We start from the raw sequence: 16,682 nt of genomic DNA, 5'->3' as shown, positions 1-16,682 counted from the left end.
ACGACACCGTTTGAACTGTGGTTTGGAGAAACCTAAGTTGTCGTTTCTTAAAAGTTTGGGGCTGTGACGCTTATGTGAAAAAGTTTCAGGTTGATAAGCTCGAACCCAAAGCGGATAAAATGCATCTTCATAGGACACCCAAAACAGTTGGGTATACCTCCTAATTCCGATCCAAAAGCAATAGGGATTGTTTCTTGAACCGGGTCCTTTCTCGAGGAAAAGTTTGTCTCGAAAAGTTGAGTGGGAGGATGGTGGAGACTTGATATGGTTATTGAACCATTACTACAACTAGTGTGTAGCAGGGCACAGGAAGTTGTTCCTGTGGAACCTACACCAATTGAAATAGAAGCTTATGATAGTGATCATGAAACTTCGGATCAAGTCACTACCGTACCTCGTAGGGTGACAAGGATGCGTACTGCTTCAGAGTGGTACAGTAATCCTGTCTTGAAGGTCATGTTGCTAGACAACAATGAACCTACGAGCTATGGAGAAGCGATGGTGGGCCCAAATTCTGACAAATGGTTAGAAGCCATGAAATCCAAGATAGGATCCATGTATCAGAACAATGCATGGACTTTGGTGGACTTGCCCAATGATCGGCAAGCCATTGAGATAAATGGATCTTTAAGAAGAAGACGGACGTGGATGGTAATGTCACCATCTATGAAGCTCGACTTGTGGCGAAGAGTTTTTCACAAGTTCAAGGAGTTGACTACGATGAGATTTTCTCATCCGTAGCGATGCTTAAAGTCCGTCGGAATCACGTTAGCATTAGCTGCATTTATGAAATCTGGCAGATGGATGTCGAAACGAGTTTCCTTACCAGTTTTCGTAAGGAAAGGTTGTATGTGATACAATCAGAAAGGTTTTGTCGATCCTAAGGATGCTAAAAGGTATGCTAGCTCCAGCGATCCTTCCATGGACTGGAGTAAGCATCTCAGAGTTGGAATATGCACTTTGATAAGATGATCAAAGATTTTTGGTTTATACAAAGTTTATGAGAAACTTGTATTTCCAAAGAAGTGAGTGGGAGCACTATAGAATTTCTGATGAGTATATGTTGTTGACATATTGTTGATCAGAAATGATGTAGAATTTCTAGAAAGCATATAGGGTTATTTGAAAGGTGTTTTTCAATAGAAAACCTGGATTAAGCTGCTTGAACATTGAGCATCAAGATCTATGAGGATAGATCAAAAAACGCTCAATAGTACTTTCAAATGAGCACATACCTTGACATGATCTTGAAGGTGTTCAAGATGGATCAATCAAAGAAGGAGTTCTTGCCTGAGTAGTAAGGTACGAAGTTAAGAGTTAAAGCTCGACCACGGTAGAAAAGAGAGAAAGGACGAAGGTCGTCCCCTATGCCTTAGACGTAGGCTCTACAGTATGCTATGCTGTGTACCGCACCTGATGTGTGCCTTGCTACATATCTGGCAAGAGGGTACAAAGGTGATCAAGGAGTGGATCACTAGATAGCGGTCAAAATTATCCTTAGAGGAATAAGGATATGTTTCTCGATTATGGAGGTGATAAAGAGTTCGGCGTAAAGGGTTACGTCGATGCAAGCTTGAACACCTATCCGAATGACTCTCAGTAGCAAAACAGATACGTATAGTGGAGCAACCATTTGGAATAGCTCCAAGTGGAGCGTGGAAGCAGCATTTACAATATGACCTAGAGATTTGCGAAGTACATACGGATCTGAATGTTGCAGAACCGTTGACTAAAACTTCTCTCACAAGCAAAACATGATCAAACCCTAGAACTCATTGAGTCTTAATCACATGATGATGTGAACTAGTTTAATGGCACTAGTAAACTCTTTGGATGTTGGTCACATGGCGATGTGACCTGTGAGTGTTAATCACATGGCGATGTGAACTAGATTATTGACTCTAGTGCAAGTGGGAGATTGTTGGAAATATGCCCTAGAGGCAATAATAAATTAGTTATTATTATATTTCCTTGTTCATGATAATCGTTTATTATCCATGGTATAATTGTATTGATAGGAAACTCAGATACATGTGTGGATACATAGACAACACCATGTCCCTAGTAAGCCTCTAATTGACTAGCTCGTTGATCAATAGATGGTTACGGTTTCCTGACCATGGACATTGGATGTCGTTGATAACGGGATCACATCATTAGGAGAATGATGTGATGGATAAGACCCAATCCTAAGCCTAGCACAAAGATCGTAGTTCGTATGCTAAAGCTTTTCTAATGTCAAGTATCATTTCCTTAGACCATGAGATTGTGCAACTCCCGGTTACCGTAGGAATGCTTTGGGTGTACCAAACATCACAACGTAACTGGGTGGCTATAAAGGTGCACTACAGGTATCTCCGAAAGTCTCTGTTGGGTTGGCACGAATCGAGAATGGGATTTGTCACTCCGTGTGACGGAGAGGTATCTCTGGGCCCACTCGGTAGGACATCATCATAATGTGCACAATGTGATCAAAGAGTTGATCACGGGATGATGTGTTACGTAACGAGTAAAGAGACTTGCCGGTAACGAGATTGAACAAGGTATCAGTATACCGACGATCGAATCTCGGGCAAGTACTATACCGCTAGACAAAGGGAATTGTATACGGGATTGATTGAGTCCTTGACATCGTGGTTCATCCGATGAGATCATCGTGGAACATGTGGGAGCCAACATGGGTATCCAGATCCCGCTGTTGGTTATTGACCGGAGAACGTCTCGGTCATGTCTGCATGGTTCCCGAACCCGTAGGGTCTACACACTTAAGGTTCGATGACGCTAGGGTTATAAAGGAAGTTTGTATGTGGTTACCGAATGTTGTTCGGAGTCCCGGATGAGATCCTGGACATCACGAGGAGTTCCGGAATGGTCCGGAGGTAAAGATTTATATATGGGAAGTCTTGTTTTGGTCGCCGGAAAAGTTTCGTGCATTATCGGTATTGTACCGGGAGTGCCGAAAGGGGTCCAGGGGTCCACCAGGGGTCCACCTGCCCCGGGGGGGCACATGGGCTGTAGGGGTGTGAGCCTTGGCCTATATGGGCCAAGGGAACCAGCCCCAAGAGGCCCATGCGCCAAGAGATAAGGGAAAGGAAGAGTCCTAAAGGGGGAAGGCACCTCCTAGGTGCCTTGGGGAGGATGGACTCCTCCCTAGCCGCACCCTTCCTTGGAGGAAGGGCCAAGGCTGCGCCCCCCCCCCCTCTCCCTTGCCCCTATAAATAGTGGAGGGGAGGGAGGGCAGCCGCACCTAAAGCCCTGGTGCCTCCCTCCCTCCCGTGACACCTCCTCCTCTCCCGCAGGTGCTTGGCGAAGCCCTGCGGGATTGCCACGCTCCTCCACCACCACCACGCCGTTGTGCTGCTGCTGGATGGAGTCTTCCTCAACCTCTCCCTCTCTCCTTGCTGGATCAAGGCATGGGAGACGTCACCGGGCTGTACGTGTGTTGAACGCGGAGGTGTCGTCCGTTCGGCACTAGGATCTCCGGTGATTTGGATCACGACGAGTACGACTCCTTCAACCCCGTTCTCTTGAACGCTTCCGCTTAGCGATCTACAAGGGTATGTAGATGCACTCTCCTTCCCCTCGTTGCTGGTTTCTCCATAGATAGATCTTGGTGACACGTAGGAAAATTTTGAATTTCTGCTACGTTCCCCAACAATAAGGAGATGCGATTCTATGATTAACATCATACTTAGCCAGCATCTTACAGAAAGCACCATGAATAAAATGTGAACCACCATCAGTCATAAGATATCTAGGGACTCCAAACCTCGGAAAAATAACTTCTTTAAGCATTTTAATAGAAGTTTTATGATCAGCACTACTAGTTGGAATAGCTTCTACCCACTTAGTAACGTAATCAATAGCAACTAAAATATGTGTATATCCATTAGAGGCAGGAAAAGGTCCCATATAATCAAAGCCCCAAACATCAAATGGTTCAATAACAAGAGAATAATTCATAGGCATTTCTTGATGTCTACTAATATTACCAATTCTTTGACATTCATCACAAGATAAGACAAACTTACGAGCGTCTTTGAAGAGAGTAGGCCAATAAAAACTGGATTGCAATACCTTATGTGCAGTTCTATCTCCAGCGTGGTGTCCTCCATACGATTCAGAGTGACACTTGCGTAGGATCTGTTCCTGTTCATGCTCAGGTACACAACGTCTAATAACACCATCTACTCCTTCTTTATAAAGGTGTGGGTCATCCCAGAAGTAATGTCCTAAATCATAAAAAAACTTTTTCTTTTGCTGGTATGTGAAACTAGGTGGTATAGATTTAGCAACAATGCAATTAGCATAATTAGCATACCAAGGAGCAGTACAAGAAGCATTAACGATTGCTAATTGTTCATCAGGAAAGCTATCATCAATAGGTAGTGGGTCATCAAGAACATTCTCTAACCTAGACAAGTTGTCTGGAACGGGGTTCTCAGCTCCCTTTCTATCAATAATATGCAAATCAAATTCTTGGAGCAAGAGAACCCATCTAATAAGTCTAGGTTTAGCATCTTTTTTTCCATAAGATATTTAATAGTAGTATGATCAGTGTGAATAGTAACTTTAGGATCAACAATAAAAGGTCTGAACTTATCACATGCAAACACAACTGCTAAGAACTCTTTTTCAGTAGTAGCATAATTTCTCTGGGAAGTATCAAGAGTTTTACTAGCATACTAGATAACATTCAATTTCTTATCAACTATTTTCCCTAGAACAACACCTACAGCATAATCACTAGCATCACACATAATTTCAAAGGGTAAATTCCAATCAGGTGGCTGAACAATAGGTGCAGTGATCAAAGCTTTCTTAAGTATTTCAAATGGTTCTACACAATCATCATCAAAGACAAAAGGAATATCTTTTTGCAATAAATTAGTTAGAGGCCTAGAGATTTTAGAAAAGTCCTTAATGAACCTCCTATAAAAACCTGCATGACCAAGGAAACTTCTTATACCTTTTATGTCCTTGGGACATAGCATCTTTTCAATAGCATCAACTTTAGCTTTATCAACTTCAATACCTCTCTCGGAAATCTTATGCCCCAAGAACAATGCCTTCATTAACCATAAAGTGGCACTTTTCCCAATCCAACACGAGACTAGTGTCTTCACATCTCTGCAAAACTCGATCAAGGTTGCTCAAGCAATCATCAAAATAGGACCCATAAATGGAGAAATCATCCATGAATACCTCACAAATCTTTTCACAAAAGTCAGTGAATATAGCCATCATGCATCTTTGAAAGGTAGAAGGTGCATTACATAAACCAAAAGGCATACGTCTATAAGCAAAAGTACCAAAAGGGCAAGTAAAAGTATTTTTTGATTGATGCTCCGCTGACACAGGTATTTGAGAGAAACCAGAATAACCATCTAGAAAGCAGAAATGTGTATGTTTGGATAGTCTTTCTAGCATTTGATCAATAAAAGGTAAAGGGCAATGATCTTTCTTAGTAGCTTTATTTAACTTACGGAAATCAATTACCATCCTATAACATGTAATAATTCTTTGCGGGGTCAATTCATCTTTATCATTAGGAACGACAGTAATACCTCCCTTCTTAGGAACGCAATGGACAGGACTTACCCAATCACTATCAGCAACGGGATAAATTATACCTGCCTCAAGGAGCTTTAGTATATCCTTTCTTACCACTTCTTTCATCTTAGGATTCAATTGTCATTGAGGATATCTAACTGGTTTGGCATCTTTCTCCACTTTTATCTTGTGTTGACACAGAGTGGGACTAATGCCCTTAAGATCATCCAGAGTGTACCCAATAGCAGCATGGTGCTTCTTCAGAGTTTTCAATAATCCTTCCTCTTCTTGCTCTGAAAGGTTAGCACTAATAATAGCAGGATATATTTTATTTTCATCAAGATAAGCATACTTAAGATTATTAGGTAATGGTTTGAGCTCAAACACGGGATCACCCTTGGGTGGAGGGGGGTCCCCTAGGATTTCAACAGGTAAGTTGTGTTTCAGAATAGGACCCTGTTGAAGGAATACTTTATCTATTTCCCTTCTTTCATTCATAAACATATCACTTTCATGGTCTAGCAAATATTGTTCTAACAGATCAGTGGGAGGCACGGCAATAGAAGCAAGACCAATAATCTCATCCTTACTAGGTGATTCTTTATCATGAGGTTGTCTACGAAACTTAGCAAAATTAAACTCATGAGACATATCCCCTAAGCCAATTGTAACAACATCCTTATTGCAATCAATCCTAGCATTAACAGTATTCAAGAAGGGTCTACCAAAAATAATGGGACAAAAGTCATCTTGTGGGGAACCAAGAACAAGAAAATCAGCAGGATATTTAACTTTCCCACACAAGACTTCAACATCTCTAACAATCCCAACTAGCTTAATGGTATCCCTATTGGCAAGCTTAATAGTAACATCAATACCTTCTATTTCAGCAGGTGCAATGTCATGCATAATTTCTTTATATAAGTTAGGGTATTACACTAGCACTAGCACCCATATCACATAAACCATGATAACAATGATCTCCTATTTTAACAGAAATAATAGGCATGCCTACAACAGGTCTATGTATCTTAGCATCAGGTCTAGCAATATTAGCAGTCTCACCATAGAAATAAATAACATGCCCATCTAAATTATCATCCAAGAGATCTTTAACCATAGCAATACTAGGTTCAACTTTGATTTGCTCAGGAGGTGTATAAGTCCTAGTATTACTCTTACGAACAACAGTCGAAGTTTTAGCATGATCCTTTATCCTAACAGGAGAAGGAGGTTTCTCAACATAAGTAGTACAAACAACAGGATCATTATAAGTGCCAGTCTTTTCTTCAACTGTAATAGGTGCAACTACTTTTACTTCAATGGGAGGATTATATTTAAACCACTTCTCCTTAGGGAGATCAACGTGAGTAGCAAAAGATTCACAAAAAGCAGCTACTATCTCAGAGTCAAGTCCATATTTAGCGCTAAATCCACAAAAAGCATCGATATCCATACAAGATTTAACACAATCTAACTTAGGTGTTATACCTGACTCCTTACTATCGTCGGAACCCCAATCTTCAGAGTTGCATTTAATTCTTTCCAATAAATCCCACTTGAATTCAGTAGTCTTTAGCATATAAGAACCAGCACAGGAAGTATCAAGCATGGTGCGATCATTGAGAGAAAGCCGAGCATAAAAGTTTTGAATAATCATTTCTCTTGAGAGCTCATGATTGGGGCATGAATATAACATTGACTTAAGCCTCCCCCAAGCTTGAGCGATACTTTCTCCTTCACGAGGCCAGAAATTATATATGTAATTACGTTCACGATGAACAAGATGCATAGGATAGAACTTCTGGTGAAATTCCAACTTCAGTCGTTTGTAATTCCAAGATCCTGTATCATCGCATAGCCTATATCATGTCAATGCATATCCCTTCAAAGATAAAGGGAAGACCTTCCTTTTTACAACATCATCGGGAATACCTGCAAGCTTAAATAATCCAAAAACTTCATCCACAAAGATAAGGTGTAAATCGGGATGCAATGTTCCATCTCCTGCAAAGGGATTAGCTAGCAGTTTCTCTATCATACCCGAAGGAATCTCAAAGTAAATATCAGTAGGTTCAGTAGGTTGAGGAGCAACTCTTTGCTCCACTGGTCGGGGTGAAGATACCCCGAACAAGCCCCTCAAAGGATTAGTTTCCATAGTAACAAGTGATAGAAAATTTAAGCACACTATATAAATGTTTCCTTACCAAGTTCCACTCACCAAAGGCGCTTCACTCCCCAGCAATGGCGCCAGAAAAGAGTCTTGATGACCCACAAGTATATGGATCTATCGTAATCCTTTCGATAAGTAAGAGTGTCGAACCCAATGAGGAGCAGAAGGAAATGACAAGCGGTTTTCAGTAATGTTTTCTCTGCAAGCACTAAAATTGTAGGTAACAGATAGTTTTGTGATAAGATAATTTGTAACGAGTAACAAGCAATGAAAGTAAATAAAGTGCAGCAAGCTGGCCCAATCCTTTTTGTAGCAAAGGACAAGCCTGGACAATTTCTTATAATGAGAAAAGCGCTCCCGAGGACACATGGGAATTATTGTCAAGCTAGTTTTCATCATGCTCATATGATTTGCGTTCGGTACTTTGATAATTTGATATGTGGGTGGACTGGTGCTTGAGTACTGCCCTTACTTGGGCAAGCATCCCACTTATGATTAACCCCTATTGCAAGCATCCGCAACTACAAAAGAAGTATTAAGGTAAACCTAACCACAGCATTAGACATATGGATCCAAATTAGCCCCTTACGAAGCAACGCATAAACTAGGGTTTAAGCTTCTGTCATTCTAGCAACCCATCATCTACCTATTACTTCCCAATGCCTTCCTCTAGGCCCAAATAATGGTGAAGTGTCATGTAGTTGACGTTCACATAACACCACTAGAGGAGAGACAACATACATCTCATCAAAATATCGAACGAATACCAAATTCACATGACTACTAATAGAAAGACTTCTCCCATGTCCTCAGGAACAAACGTAACTACTCACAAAGCATATTCATGTTTAGAATCAGAGGAGTATTAATATGCATTAAGGATCTGAACATATGATCTTCCACCAAGTAAACCAATTAGCATCAACTACAAGGAGTAATCAACACTACTAGCAACCCACAGGTACCAATTTGTGGTTTTGATACAAGATTGGATACAAGAGATGAACTAGGGTTTTGAGAGGAGATGGTGCTGGTGAAGATGTTGATGGAGATTGACCCCCTCCCGATGAGAGGATCGTTGGTGATGACGATGGTGCTGATTTCCCCCTCCCGGAGGGAAGTTTCCCCGGCAGAACAGCTCTGTCGGAGCCCTAGATTGGTTCCGCCAAGGTTCCGCCTCGTGGCGGCAGAGTTTCGTCCCGTAAGCTTGCTTATGATTTTTTCCAGGGTAAGAGCCTTCATATAGCAGAAGATGGGCACCGGAGGGCCACCAGGGGCCCCAGGAGATAGGGGCGCGCCCCCCACCCTCCTGGCCAGGGTGTGGGCCCCCTCTGGTGTTTTCTTCGCTCAATAATTCTTATTAATTCCAAAAATAACTTTCGTGGAGTTTCAGAATTTTTGGAGTTGTGCAGAATAGGTTTCCAATATTTGCTCCTTTTCCAACCAGAATTCCAGCTGTCGGCATTCCCCCTCTTCATGATAAACCTTGTAAAATAAGAGAGAATAGCTATAAATATTGAGACATAATGTGTAATAACAGCCTATAATGCAATAAATATTGATATAAAATCATGATGCAAAATGGACGTATCACTAGTCAGTAGGGGATGGGCCCCCCATCATTGACAGATTAGGCTAATTAGGGTTTAATTAAGTTAACTAGTGATTAGGTTATTCTAGTCAAGATTAATTAAGTTAATTAATTCTTTAATTAATTAAATTTATTATTATTATTTTAATTAACTTTTTTCAGAAAACGTCCAGGGGGTGGTGCCCCATGTCAGTGGCCCAGGGGTCCTTAGCGGTGCGAGCGCTAGTGGGTGCTAGCAGGCAGCGGAGCGGGCGTAGCCCGGCCTGGCGCAGCGGGAGCCCGTCCGCTGCCTCCGGCGCGGCCAACGGGGGTGAAGCACGACGAGTCGGGGCACGCGCTCGCCGGCAGGCGACGACGGCGCAGGCCGGCGCGAGACAGGGGAGGGGAGCAGCGGCAGCGGCATGAGCAGGGGGTGGGCGCAGCCGGGGAAGTAACAGTCGCAGTGGTTGCAGCAGTAGGCGGAGGAGGAGGCCAGGGCCGGAGCGGCAGGCGGCAGGAAGCGGGCGTGCCCGGCGCAGTTGGCCAGCGCGGGCGTGGCCGCGTGTGGAGGCGCGTGCGTGTGCGGTGGCTGTCGTGGCGGAGCAGTGGAGAAGGGCGCGGGAGCGCGAGCGAGGCGCACGAGGGGCGCGGTGAGTGCACGCTCACCGCGAGCGCAGCTGCAGGCCGATCCAGCGATGGCAAGGAGAGGGCAAAGAGAAGCAGAGGACGGGGGCCTCACCACGGGACGTAGGGAACTGGTAGTAGGGCTCGTGGAGGAGGTCGGGGACGCGTCCAGCGAGGAGGAGATGAGGACGACGGGGCGGCGGGCGATCCGGGCGGCGACGGTGGTCGTCAACGACGGGCACAAGGCGTCCGGGGCAACGGGATCGGGATCGATCTCGATCTAGAACAGGGGGAGAGAGCGAGTGGGGGGAGGAAGTGGGAGCGAGTGGGGGAGGGGGTTAGGGTTTCGGGGGGATATGGCACGGCTGGGACGAAGCCCAGTGAGGGGGGGGGGGCTTTTTCCTCTTTTTTTGTTTGTTTCTTTTCCTTTTTCTTTTGTATTTTATATTTTTATTTTTCCTACTTTTTTATACTAATTTGAACGAACAAATGGATTTTGTTAATTGTGCCACTTAGCACAATAATATTAGGTATTATTAGGAGTTCGTAGAAAAGGTTGCAAATTATTTCAAACAATTTGCAAATTTATTTAAGTTGAGATTGTTCCATGAAGAGCTTTACGGGTCAGTTAAAAAAAATCTTAGGGTCACTTTAACATTCTGAACAATATTGATCCTTTCATGAAAAATTGTTAGTGAATATTTTCAACCCATGGAACATTTTTATTTCACCTTCAAAGAATTTAATTGTTTGACTTGTTTTTGGAATTTGAATTTGAATCGAGTTTGGATCAAAGTGAGGTTTAGCAACATTAATCGGATGACATGGCACTGTTAGCAGCGGGTTACCGTAGCTTAATTATCTGGGCGTCACACTCAGTAAGTGGTTGTTTAAGCTACTTATGGAAGAGGGTGTTCGACTAACTCTTTTTTTTTCATTTTGCGAGAAAACTTTCGATCTATTTATCTTCAATCATGGCATTACATCAAAATAAAAAATAACACAAATTACATCCAAATCCGTAAACCACCTAGCAACGATTGCAAGCATTGAAGTGAGCCGAAGGCACGATGTCGTCATCGCCCCTCCCTCGCTGGAGCTGAGCAAAACTTGTTGTGATAGATAGTCGAGAAGTTGTCGTTCTAAGGCCTCATAGTACTAGCGCACCAGAACAACAACCGTTGCCGATAAAGAGACGCATAGACCGAAAGGATCCAACTTGAAGACACGAATGTAGACAAACGACGGTTGGTTCTGAGTCGATCCACCAAAGATACCCACCGACCGAATCCCACGAGATCCGCCGGAGACACATGGCAAACTCTACTGCACAATAAGTATCTAGGAGAAAAAGTGGTGTCCTAGGCATTTTTGAAGCCCGATAACTCGCAATTTCGGGCCAACCTAATGGCAACAAAGATGCATATTTCCCGCTTTGGTTCTTTTGCGATAAATGACGGCTTAGAGATACCTTTCCGGGAGGATAAGTGGCTTGAAAGCACTACTCCGGAAACAGAATTCAACTTTGTGCCGTATTATTCACGATAACAATCATAACCTTGCACATGTGCCCAGCTCCTCCTCACCGGATGTTCCATTTAGTAGTATTTTGGTTGGCCCCCGTCTTATTATATGGCAACATTTCTTATCCTATTTGGAATCAGTTAACCTAACACAATGATGGGATGATTTTTGTTGGAAACTCACTACATGTGGGTCATTCACTATCGACTCTATGTACCATGCACTCATGCACTTAGAGATTCTAATGGATAATATTAAACAAATAAGTAAAAGTACAATTAAAAAAGATTTTTCATGTGATATCTTTGGATGGAAGTTGTCACTAGCATGGAAGGAAGAACTATAGCTTTTGTTCTCATGATGAGATAATCAAACACTTCTTCTTCCATTGCAAGTTTGCGTGTTCTACATGGTCAGTCATGTAAATAGCTTCCAATTTGTATTTTTCCACCAGTGTTGCCAATATATATGGTCACTAGCTTGATAGAATATCGAATAAGTTTAACACGGTAATAAGGGTGGGAGCGTATGCCTTATTACGGTCGATTTGGCTAAGTAGAACTGATTTTGTTTTTAATGAAAAAAGCTATTATTCATTCCAGGTTATTTTCTGTTGTATGCACTGGTTTGTACGTGCTATGCTACACTGAGCAGAGTACCAATCGATGTTCAAGACCATGGGGTATATGGTTAAAGCGGGTGGAGAGTGAGGTTTTTATCCAACATGGATGATGACAACATAATCTCCAAATCGATCCACCTCCTCCTTCGGCGAAGGCTTAATGTCGGTTTCATACAACTTTATTGTTACCAATATATTAGTTTTTTAGTTGGACTTGTTAGTTTTTCTTGTGCATCCTTGCTTTGTAGAAGCTGGATATCACTTTCAGTGCTTTGGATCGGTTTGATGCTATATTTTAAATTAAGAGAGAGTCTCATCTAGATGTGACATAGTTATGTCACATCTAAGTTTGACATAAACGCCACTTCAGTCGTGCTTGTTTGTTTTCCTTTCCTTTTGGGTTTACACCCGACCAGGGTTTCTTCAACGGAGAATTTTAGAAACCAGACGGTTTTCGAAAGATTCGGTGAAGCCCGAAAATTTGCGGTAACTTTCCAAAAAAATTGAATGTAAACGGCTGAATGAGGTCTAGTAGGGCTCGTATGCATATGTTTGAGAGGATGGCATTTTTTTCATAATGGCATGTCAATTTTATTTTTGGGTCTTGTCTACATAAAGCAGTTTATCGACGAGGTGGCAGTTTTATAAAGTAGCACGACAAAAGAAATTCAAGGCATGGCATTTGTAAATTTATATATTTGTCCACTTTTTGTTCATGGCATTTTTTTATCTAGACGATGGCACTTTTAAAGTTTAGCCTGGCAATTTTCATTTTGTAGATCATACTCATTGTAAATTTATAAAATTATTAGAGAGATGGCAGTTTTAATAAAGTAGTGTTGCATTTTTTCATCAATTGGATCTTGGCAATTAGGGCCTTCTTTTGTTGATGGCAATTTTTTTCAAAAAAAAAGGTTACACAGATGCTATCTGACGATCGTTCGCTAGGAGGCCAACTCCACTGAACGGCTTCCCTGTCGCACGTGTGGATCTTGTGGAGTTGTCATTCTAAGGCAATTCCCGGCAAACACACATTTTTATATCCAGAAAATCACAAGCAAGGTGCAATTACGGGGTTTTGAACTCTCCACCTTGTGTGCATGTGGGGCACATCTTTCCACTAGATCGAGAGAGGGGTTGTGAAGGGTAAGAGCAACTCTAGCAAAACCCGCATCCCGCCAGCCCGCAAAATGCGTTTGCAGTTTGCGGAAAACAGCTATTGCGGGCCAGGAAAGACAGTCGTAGATTTAGACCCCTAAAATGGATCCGTATAAAAGTATATTTGCTAAATATGCTTTTATACGGGTCGGCTTTGCGGTGTCTGCTCTTACACCGCTTTCGGCCCGCAAAAATATCAAATCCGACATAATACAACAAACGGAAGCAAACTAAATAATTATTTAAATTCAACACAATACAACAATCATCCACATTACAAATAATTATTCAAATCTTAAATAATGCAATACAATACTTGTGATGAGTACAAATACAAATGAATACAAAAAGGAGTCATTGTCCAACCCTTTGCTAATGGTGCTCAATGAGATCCTCGTGAAATTGAAAATGTGTGTCTTTCAATCTCCTTGTATGTCTGAAGAAAAGCTCTAATGCGGTTAGGGTCTCTAACTGGTTTGACACGGTTACCCATATTGTCGTAGAAGAATTCCAAGTTCATTGCTCTCTCATCTTCAAGAATCATATTATGAAGGATAACACAGCATGTCATGATATTTTTCAAGGTTTTCTTATCCCAAAAACGAGCAGGACCACGGACAATGGCAAACCTAGATTGCAAAACACCGAATGCTCTTTCATTGTCTTTTCCGGCTGCCTCTTGCACCCTTGCAAATTCACACTGTTTTTTAGTTTTGGGTTCTTTGATGCTCTTGACAAATGTGCACCAAGGAGGGTATATACCATCTGCAAGATAGTACCCTTTTGTGTATTCATGCCCATTGATAGTGTAGTTGCAAGCAGAAGCATCACCACTAGCAAGTCTAGCAAACAAATGAGACCGTTGCAAAACATTGATATCACTAAGAATGCCCAACATACCAAAGAAGCAATGCCAAATTCATAAATCCTCGGATGCTACGGCCTCTAACACAATTGTTGCATCACGAGACTTGCCACAATACATTCCTTGCCATGTCTTCGGGCAATTTTTCCATGTCCAATGCATACAATCAATGCTACCTAGCATGCCAGGCCAACCTCTCCTTTCATTAGATGCCATCAATTTTTTTGTGTCATCCTTGTTGGGTGCCTGAAGATACTCAGGACCAAAGACACGGATGATCACTTTTGTAAATCTACGCACGAACTTAATTGTAGTATCTTCACCAATGCGAAGGTACTCATCGGCATAGTCAGCCGGAACGCCATATGCAATCACCCGCATAGCTGCGGAGATTTTTTGATATGCACTAAATCCCTTTAAGCCCGCAACATTTCTTCTTTGAGTAAAATACCGGCAATTTGCCTCGCAAGCTTGAACAATTTTCACAAAAAGAGATCGGCGCATTCGGTACCTTCTCCGGAAGAGGTGTGATGGATATGTAGGATTCTCCGCGAAGTACTCTTGCATCAATATCTCGTTCCCAAGATGACGATTCCGAGGAATGCAAAGACGCCCGACGGTCGATCCTCGCCTTCTCTTCCGGTTCTCGTCGTCGTGCTCCTTCACGACAAGTGCCATGACTAATGTCCGCTGCCGAAAGTTTGCAAGCATGGTCTCAACATCCGAGTCGTCCGAATCGGACGAATCGGTGAGCAAGAACTTCTCGCACGGGCTCAAATCCATCTACATGCATATCGGTGCGTCAATCAGCTATACCGCTTGCTCGCAAAAGTCACAAAATACGCACTAACCGATGGAGGATGCGACGGCTGATCCCGGGCAGCGACGAGGGGCGGGCTCGACGGTGGTCGATCCCTGGCGGTGGTAGCAACGAGGGCGCCGCTCTTCTCGCCGGATCCGGGGGGTTGGTGCAGCGTGACAGCGCGCGAGGGTGGGGCACGACCCACAGCGCGATTCTGCCCGTAGATTTGGCCGGAATCGCCGGCGGCGAGCGGGCGGAAGCAAGGGCGGTCAGTGGCGGAAGGGGGTGGGGAAAATGTGCGCGGGCTAAAATGTTCCTTCCGCCAACTACTTCTCGGTGATGCAGGGCACCGCAGCTGCGGCGGGGAAACCCGCGTATTTGCGGGTTGGGGCCGAGATTTTGCCGCGCCCCCTAAAAGTTTTTGCGGGCCAGGGCTATATGTGGGGTCTGATCGGGCAGGTTTTTCCGCCTCTACCCGCATTTTGGCGGTTATTTTCCGGGTCGGGGGCGCATACGGGGTCTCCTAGAGTTGCTCTAAGTATCAGGTGCCAACTCATAAATGCTTCCATGCTATCAACTTAAAAAATTGAATTTAGACATTTTAAAAAATATGAAAAAAGCATGGATGTCGATGACATATATGTAGACATCCTTAAAAATTCAGATCCAAAGTTGAAATATACACTGAAAAATAAAAAAGACAAATCTTTCATGAATAGTGTGAAAAGAAGACAAGCAAAAATGACACTATATGACACCATTCATGTTTGAATTTGTCATTTTTGTTTCTTCATGTGTATTTCGAATTTTAATCTGAGTTTTTGAGGGGTTGTCGACATAGGTGTTGTGAACATACATGATTATTTTTAATATTTTTTTGAAATGTTTGTATTTGAAAATTTTAAACTGGTATCGTGGGAGCATGTGAGGGTTGGTATTACTGTATATTCTCCCGGTTGTGGAAATTATTTTTATACTTTTATATGTATATTTTTTAAGATAATTTATTTTTTTTTATTTATCAAAAAGTTCTGATTATATTTTTTTAGTTTCTCACATGATTGCTTTATTATTTATAGCCTGTCATTTATTATTATTAATAACATGGCATTTTTCGTTTTTAAAAGGATGGCATTTTTTTTGTTAGTAAGAGGGTGATAATTTTAGTATTTAGAGGGTGAAATTTTAATTTTTAATGGTATGGCAGTTTTATTACTAAGAGCATGGCATTTTTATTAGTAATAGGATGGCACCTTTTTGTTTATTGTGAGGATGGCTTTTTTGTTATTAAGAGCATGACAAATTATTTTTTAGAGGATGCCATTTTTATTTTTAATAGCATGGTTGTTATCTTACTTAAAACACATTATTTTATTTTAATGGCATGGAATTTTTATTATTTGAAGTATGGCATTTATTGGAAATTGTATGTCATTTTTATTATTGAGAGGATGCATTTTTATTTTTGATGGCATGGCAATTTTATTATTTTAGAGGATGGTATTTTTTATTTTTTACACCATAATTGTTTTCTAATTTGCAAAAAAAGTTAAAAAAAATTGGGTGATAACTTGAAAGGTGGCAACCTTAGTGGGTGTAAATAAATAGGCTCATTTTCAAAAAAGGAAAAAAAATCCTACTATGTTTGTTGTTGGTGGCATTTTTTCTAAATAAAAAGTTAATTGCACCTCTCAGTTTGTCGGGGGTCAGGCTGGACCCCCCAATATAGTGAATGGTCAAGGGAGGCTGAAACATTCGCTATAGGGTGCCTCCCTGAGCAAATGAAATTGC

The sequence above is a fragment of the Triticum dicoccoides genome, chromosome 3B (genome assembly GCF_002162155.2).
Source record: "Triticum dicoccoides isolate Atlit2015 ecotype Zavitan chromosome 3B, WEW_v2.0, whole genome shotgun sequence".
Classification (NCBI taxonomy): Eukaryota; Viridiplantae; Streptophyta; class Magnoliopsida; order Poales; family Poaceae; genus Triticum; species Triticum dicoccoides.
The sequence above is the reverse complement of the archived record's forward strand: the minus strand, read 5'-3'. Positions refer to the sequence as shown.